This window comes from Paroedura picta, chromosome 8 (assembly GCF_049243985.1).
Source record: "Paroedura picta isolate Pp20150507F chromosome 8, Ppicta_v3.0, whole genome shotgun sequence".
Lineage (NCBI taxonomy): Eukaryota > Metazoa > Chordata > Lepidosauria > Squamata > Gekkonidae > Paroedura > Paroedura picta.
The window spans coordinates 55,617,672-55,625,902 of NC_135376.1; the positions used below are offsets into that span (position 1 = coordinate 55,617,672).

An 8,231-nucleotide genomic window follows, 5' to 3' on the forward strand; every position below is an offset into this window, starting at 1 on the left:
AAAGTAATTCAATAAAAACATATAAGCAGCCAACATTGGAACCAGGGAGAAGGGCCCATAACCAGTATTGGGAGTATGCCAAATGAAACAAAAAAAGTCTTGACAAAAAATGATATCAAAAGGTATGATATAATTTTTTTTACTATTTTAGTGAATCTCTCTCTGCCTCTCTCTGTCTATGAATACTGAAACATGTTTCAGTAAGTATATTGTGAGCTATAAAGCCTTAACAAACAGCTATAGTATATGAAGTTCCTTCACAGTTCAAGAAGTGGGACTGTTGCACACATGTAGGGGTGTTAATTAGTATACATAGTTCTCTCCTACTCTATTTTATTTGTAACAACAACAAGCTCACCCAGCAAAATCTCTGTTACACCTATGGTCTAACCTACGTACCATCTAACTTCTATACCAAATCTAGGATTTTTAGGCATTAAGGGAAAAACACACCCCAAGTGCTTTCTAAAAATTTGATTTAAATTTATTTTAATTCACGTTATTTATATAGCCTGCCTTTCTCATAACTGCTCAAATCATATTACACAGTGACTCAGTACAATCAACAAAATAAAATGTTCAACAACCAATACATTAGGATTTTACGTATCATTATTTGTAGGCATCTTTGATTTCTCTGATTTCCAGGGCAATTGGATGCTTGCAAGAGATAAAGAGCTTTCTCAGCCAATCACCATTGGAGACGAGCCCTAGTGAAGAAATTTTTGAGTTTTCAGACAAATAAGAGACTCTACCCATCAGGAACTTTTTAAAGAGTAGTAATAAATAAAATATCACCTAAAATGGACACCCCATATGAAGGCTTTTTTCTCATAGAAACTATGCTTGATTCATTTAATACAATTGCACACGCACACACACATGCTGATTCTGTAGTGTGTGTGGTTTTTTTTTAAATTCAAACTATTTTCAAAGATTCAATGAAGGTGGATGGTTTTCTTCAAAGAATCTCTTCCTTTACTTTGTGAAAGGAGTTAACAGACTACCACAAAGATGTATGGCAATGCAAGTTCTCAGGTAAGAAAAAAAATTACCAGTCATTGTAAGAGTATGTAACCAGATGCAGCCAGGATTTTTTTTAAGCATTTGTGTCTGGCACGTTCCTGCTGAGCCACTGACATATCCCCCGCTGGAAACACTGGTGAGAAGTGAACTAAGGGGCAGTTGCTTCAGGTGTCTGTAAAATCAACCCACTTTGTCTATTCTGCTTGAATCTTAGAGGGTCTTTAGACTAGCAGAAGGAATTTATTCTGTGCAAATTTAATGCCATTATCTTTAAAAACATGTGCACCAGACCTTTGAATTGGTTCCCTCATAGAAAGGAATGCCCCCCAAATATGAGAACCTGAAAAATAACCAAACATGGATTTGAATCTTGAACTGGTAGTCTCTTAGCTAAAAATCAAGAATAAATGTAAAAGGTGTCCTCAAATCCTGGATCTGAAATTTACCTCAGAACACACCCCTGCTGTGCAACATACAGCTGAGAAACCTGTAGAAAAACAACTGGATTTCCGATTATAAGAACAAACCAGCATATTCAGAAACTTTTTTCATAATAGTTAGTGAATAAGTATAGGCCAGGATGAGAAGTATTGTGACAGTTCCCCTCCTTCTCCCCCATACATGTCCAGTCAACTGGTGCACACAGGAAGTGATATCATCAAACATCTTGGCTTCTACCACAGAGTTTTTGCCCAGATACAGAGTTTCACTAAAACATCACCTGTATAATGTTGGAAGTGCATGCTGGAAGTGGTGTCTCCACATCTCCTGAGTCTTCCTCTCTGTCCTGGCAAGACTTCTGTACTACCCAGCTGATCGGCATCGGCAGAGGTGTGAGGCCTGGTGGCAAAGGACCCCTGCCTCCACCTAGGGTTTTTGGCAAACATACATATATTTGGTACTGAGAAGATGAAACAGAGTTGAGATGGCTTGGTGCTATTTGGTAAAGCACTGAAATGCTATGACATATTGTACTTCTTGGAATTACCAAAATATAAGATTACAGTTTGAGGTAATTTTAAACTACAGATCTATAATTAAATACTCAGAAAATTATTTTTTATAATTAAGTTTAAATATAGCTGTGACTTTTAGTCCTAATAAATGTGGCATTTTTCTAATGCTTCAGTTTAATTTTTAATAAACTAGCATGCCTCATGAGATTTAAATTTTATAGGGTCATTTCTGCACAAGGAAAATGTTCCTGGACAGCCTTTGCATATTGGTGGCATACAGAGCCCCCTCAACATGATGTTGCCAACAACCTGTAGCTGTCCAGTAGCCAGATCACGATTTGGCCATTTTTCAATTGCAGTTTCGGGAATCCAGAAAACTGGATTTACCACCCTAAATCATGTGAACCATCAGTGAGCAACCAGGGATAAGACCACATGGAGGGGAAATGTGCAATAGTCTCTGCAGTGTTTAAAAATGATGTGCTCCATGTTGCAGTGCAGCCACCAACTTACATTATCCAATCTTCTTTAAAGTGTCCATGGACTTCTTGGGATCAAGCAGGCAAAACACAGCCCCGTTTCTGTTTTCTGGCAGTGGGGAATGAGCTGGGAATGGGGGAGGGAGTGATCTGGATGCCTCCTCCTGATCATACAGGGATTTGAGAAGCTTGATATAAAGCCAACCATAAGCATAAAATTTTTGGGGGGCTTCAGTTACCTGTCCAGCTTCTAAGAACTGGGGTAGGCAAAAACAGCTCAGTTTGCATTTTCTGGCAGTGGGAAATGAACTGGGAAAGGGGGAAGATCGAGCTCTCTCCTCCTAATCATACAGGGGTCTGAACAGCTTGATTTAAATCCAACCATTAGCACAAAATATTTTCTTGGGCTCCAGGGACAATATTCAGTGTCTCAGAAATACACCCAGACAGAAATAAACTGCAAAAAACATTGGATTTCCAAAAGGGAGAGGGGGGACGCTGTATCATTTTGGCATTTCTCCATAGCAATGGGGCAGTGTTGATTTTATTAAAGATGCATCTGTGTCATGGCATTACCATATAGTAATGTGGAAGTGCGTTTAAAAAAAAAGTAATTTGGGGGCTGGGGAAAGAAAGTTCCAGTCCATGACTGAACTGCTGTTCTGTGACTGGTTGCTTGCTGTAATTGACAAGTCAAGAAGCAGAGGGATAAATTTGGCTTGTTTTCCCTTGCAGCCTCATGAGGAGGCAAAAAGCCTCAATGGGGCAGAGGGAAAATGTTGGAGGGGTCTCCCCATGAGGAAGGCTGCAAGCTTGAGATTTACCATCCCACCAGCTGGAAGCCACTCACATTTTACCCCTCTGTGTGGAAATGGCCTAAGTGTGAACAAAACACCATGAAATCACATTCTTCTCCAAGATGTAACAAAACACTGATAATTGCTAGCCATGAATTACTGACTACCAGTGAGGGATGGGGGAACAGTGTTGCCAAATCCAGGTAGGGAAACTCCTGGAGATTTGGAGATTGAGCCTGGGGAGGACAGGGGTATAAAAAGCAGCCATTTTTTCCAGATGCTATAATCATTTCAAAGATTCCAGAGGTGAACTAGACCCAAAACACAAAGCTAGAAATAAGATTCAAATGGGTAACAATGTTGGTCTGAAGTAGCACAATAGAATCGGAGTCCAGTAGCACCTTTAAGACCAACAAAGATTTATTCAGGGTGAGAGCTTTCGAGTGCAAGCACTCTTCGTCAGACTAAGAGCTCCTTACATGACCGTGGGAATATATAGCAAAAATTAATTCCGTACAGAAATAAGAGTTTTGTCATCCCCCCACCCCCACCCCAAATTTGGTGCTGTGTTTTCCAGATAGTTTTTCTGTAAATAAAGCGTTATAGTTAAGCATAAAAGTTTCCATGTATTTGTACTGTTTTCCCAACAAAATAGTATGTTTAAATTAAATAAATATTCCAATATTCTCGCCCTCTCATCCTAATTAGTTTCACATCCTTCACTTGCTCTTGTACATGAGCAATTAATTAAAACAAATTAAAAAAAACAGCTTTCTGCCCCAAAATGTCTTTTCTGTTGGAGTGGTTTCTTCTTTCTGGGTGTCTAGAAGTAATCTCTGTGTGCATAGCACAAAAGCAGGATTTGGATCAATTTAATAGAGTATATTTAATGACTTCTTATCTCTTGATTGCTTGTTGCTATGCACAGCACTTCAGCCAAAATGCCGTATGTTTTAGTTTGAAGTCTATGATCATTAGGCAGTGATCCAGCACCGAAACTCACTTGAAAAGAGTCCAGATCTGTGGGTGTGCCATAATCTTCTAGGATTGGGTCCAGTAAAAGTGCCCCAAGGGACAGCTACAAGAATATTAGAAAAAGATGATCAAAGAAATATTGCTTCTTTCCTCCTTTCACCAAGCAGATGTGCAACGTGTCTTGGGAAAGAAATAGAAAAATTCCTGAGTGATTTATTTGACGAACTCTGTTTTAACTTAGCTTATTGCATGCCTGATTTCATGATGGTGGTTATTAGTTTCAAGTTGAAAATCACCAGATAGAGATTTGTCCACTTCATCAATATAATACATTTATTGGTTGTTAGGAGAGTCACATGGCAACTGATAAGTAAATCTTCCATTTTGTCTTAAAGTGTATTTTTCTATTACAAGCTTGTTTGATATATGATTATAATAATACTTGAAAAAAACATTGAACTTTAAAAGGCAGGGGAATATACACCTAAATAGTCTTAAATTTTGAGACATTAAAAGCAGATGCATTGTTTATAACTTTTGGATTTTATCAAATGCCTTTGTAAATGAAATAACCACATTTAATGTATGTATATCTTAATCAAATAGTTGTTTCTGTTGTTCTTTCCCACAGAAAGAAAGAACACTTACTACACGGCATGAGATTATTTTTAGATCAGACTACAAACCTATGGAAAATGACCAAGACTATTCAAGCAATGTTAAAAATAATGGTGGTGGAGGGGAATCAAAAGCCATTTTAGGTATTATAAAATGTTAAAATGGTGCAACCTTTTAATTAATTAAAGAAAACTGGAGTAACCCCTTAAGCAGATTTAATTATAAAATTCAATGCATTTGGATGTTCTAGTCTGACTACTTCTGTACTAGAAGAGCTACTATAGTTATTTAACACAGAAATTTAAACGGTGGGAAATGAAATCTTTTGTAATAGGAGCTTTCTGCATCACGAAACAAAGCATTTCCCAAGTACATTTTATCATTTCAACAATTTCTCTGCATATTTTGATCAAGCATATCTTGTCAGTATGTAAAAGCGGGAATTTTCAAAACCAACTACCTCACAAAATTAATTCTATGACACAGGAGAAAGGATGACCACAACTTGTACAATAGTAAACATGACATTAAAATAATTTTTAAAAACTCCTGAAATGGCAGAGCAGTGTGGATAGGTACAGAGGATATCTACCACACTTCTTTTTCTTAAAAAAAAAAAAAAAAACTGCTCGATTCACACTCTGGTGCTGGGGTGGCATAGCAGAGAAGCACACATCTACAAAGGAATTTAAAATGTAAGAAAATGTTCTCTAATTGGCACAGCAAATGCTGGCAGGGGCTCATGGGAATTGTAGTCTATGAACATCTGGAGGACCACAGGTTGACTATCCCTGCAATAGATGACTGTATATATTCAACACAGTAAACACATTTGCAATGGATATCTGGAGCAAAGGAAATACTGGACTTTTGGTGATCTAAATATTGCTTTTAAGTGTTCAAAGATGTGAGATCATGTGGGGAAAAGTATGAATTATGCACAAAAGAACTTTGCATCACAGTGACAGAAGCAACTAAGAGAGAATCCTAAGCAAGTTTCCTTGGAAGTCAGTCAATCCCATTTTATTCAGTGGAATGTTTTCCTAAGAGACCATTTTTAGAATTGCATTCAGTGGCATAATTGTTGCTTAGCTGATTCCTTTAGAATTCTTAGACTTACATAGTAGCCACGAGAAAGACCCTTGATAAGTTAATATAAGCAGTCTGAAATATATCCATATTTAGTCTATGCATAGATTCATGAGTTTGAGTCCATTGCACCTTTGATGCTAACAATATGTTATTCAGAGTATAAGCTTTTGTGTGCATGCACACTTCTTCAGATATAGCCCATGAAATAAATAAATGAGTAAAACATAGCGTATGCAAACTTAGCCTACATAATATGGTGACCTTGTTACTCATTCTCACTTCTCCCTGTCCCACACTAGTCTTTGTGCAACACTACTGTACTGCACAGTGTACTACAGAGTGGCTTTCCTTCAGTGGATACTGCTCTATCAACGACTGGAATTGCCTGTGCTGTTATTATAGCAAAGAGTATGGGAGTAGTGTAGACCCTAATGGTATTTGTTGCTTTGGGGTGAAGTTTCTGGGGAGCTCTAAAATAGAATGACAAGATCCAAGAGTCTTTTCCATTAAGCCAAACATTTTACTCATTTGATGGTAGTTTTCTTAAAGGAAGTTAGATTTAGATTATTCTATATTTTCAATTCATTGGAGTCATCTGTTTGCATGAGCCGGGAACCAGATGAGCAGATCTTCAGTGTGCAGTGAGGATGAACACGGACTTTATATAAAAAAAAGGATCGCCTCTCGGCCTTTTGGCTAAGATCAAGCGTAGTATCTGTTCTTATCAGCATCAATATAAAAAAAGAGGAGTTCTGTAGTGCATTATTTAGCTACACTGTAAGCTCAGCATCACAATGGAAATGAGAGGCAGATCATGGAACACTGGTCTAGGCCTGCCTTTCTCAACTTCTTTAGCATTGAGAAACCCATGAAATAGTCTTCAGGCTCTTAGAACCCCCAGAAGTGGTGCGATCATGCAGAATATGGTTGGGAAGCATAGCTATTTACAATCCCACACAGGGCCCCTCCTCTTCCACCCCCTTCAGGCTCATCACTGACTATTTTGGGAGAGGGCCATATATGGTCATATAACCTGATAAATGTTTAATAATTTTTTAAAAATATATTAAAATTAATTAACTCACACCCATTCAGGAAACCCTTCTATGGTCCTCAAGAAACTCCATGGTTTCACAAAATCTTGGTTGAGAAAGTCTGACCTTGCCTCTTCCTACCCTATGCCATTCTCTGAACCTCTGAGTGTGGAGACTGGATAACACAGTTTGCAGTCAGGTGCCTGGGAAGGAAAAGGGGCTGCCTCATTCCATTTCCTTCAGATTCTTGCACATTCTTCTAGGCTGTTGTACCTTAGGACCAAACCACTCCAATGATTGTAAGGGGGAGCTTGCTTGACTAATCAATTCATATTCAAACTTACATGGTAAAGTAATAAAATGTCATTATTGTTACATTCTCTCATTATATTATGGCACTGGCCATTGTAATGGCTTGCATCATTATGGGACTCATTATTCACAACAGAATGGGTTTTATGTGCAATGATGGAATTAGAGTTTCTCAGCCTTATGGTGCTGGAAGCTCTTGTATTCTACCTGCACATGCAACTTTATCCACATATGTCCCAAAATACTCTGGAGGAAATACTGAAATAAGGTTTTACTGCTTTTGGTTCTTGATTAATACCACATGTGCTGTTGTAAGGTTAAGTTATTAAGTGATATACAATAATTGTCTCTGCTCCAAAGGAGACATTTCCATTTAACTATGCTCATGTGGATCTGTTTCAATATCATTTATCAGAGGCAAAGTTTAAGAAACATCTCAATAGGCGCATGTCTTTCCCACCACACACACTTTTAAAGAAGATCTGCTCCGAAATTAAATACACTTACCTTTCAGACTGTGCAAGCATTAGATGTTAAGTATATATTTACAATGCTATCGTCTTCTCAAAAGCTGAGTTTAATTTAACCAGGATTGGTGCACTTGTTGGAAACCTGTATGTAAAGGCGCACAATGACCCTGTTTAGTTTGCAAGAGAAAATGATGTCATTTGCAAGCAAGCTTTCTGCTGTGATATTTTATAATTGTTTAGATGAAAACACGATAATCCTCTCCTCCTTCACATAAGCTTCAATCCATCTTTAAAACTGTGATAATTCATAAAACCTGCAGCTTAATAAACCAACAAACCCCAGGCCTATGTTATTTTAAGGGAAGTCAATCTTTGATCAGTCAAGCTGAAATGGGTCTGATAAGTGGAGGCCTTACTTGCAGGGAGCAGCTCTCCAGTTTGTTATTGCTATTTGCTCATCATCCTCAAGTGC

The 8,231-nt window shown here is 37.9% G+C and overlaps 1 non-coding gene across 1 annotated transcript; it reads left to right on the forward strand.

Moving 5' to 3' along the window:
- Positions 1–6,619: 6,619 nt before the first annotated feature.
- LOC143844094 (U2 spliceosomal RNA) lies at positions 6,620–6,813 on the forward strand. Its single transcript, XR_013233808.1, has one exon. It is a non-coding gene; the product is annotated as a U2 spliceosomal RNA (small nuclear RNA).
- Positions 6,814–8,231: the final 1,418 nt, after the last annotated feature.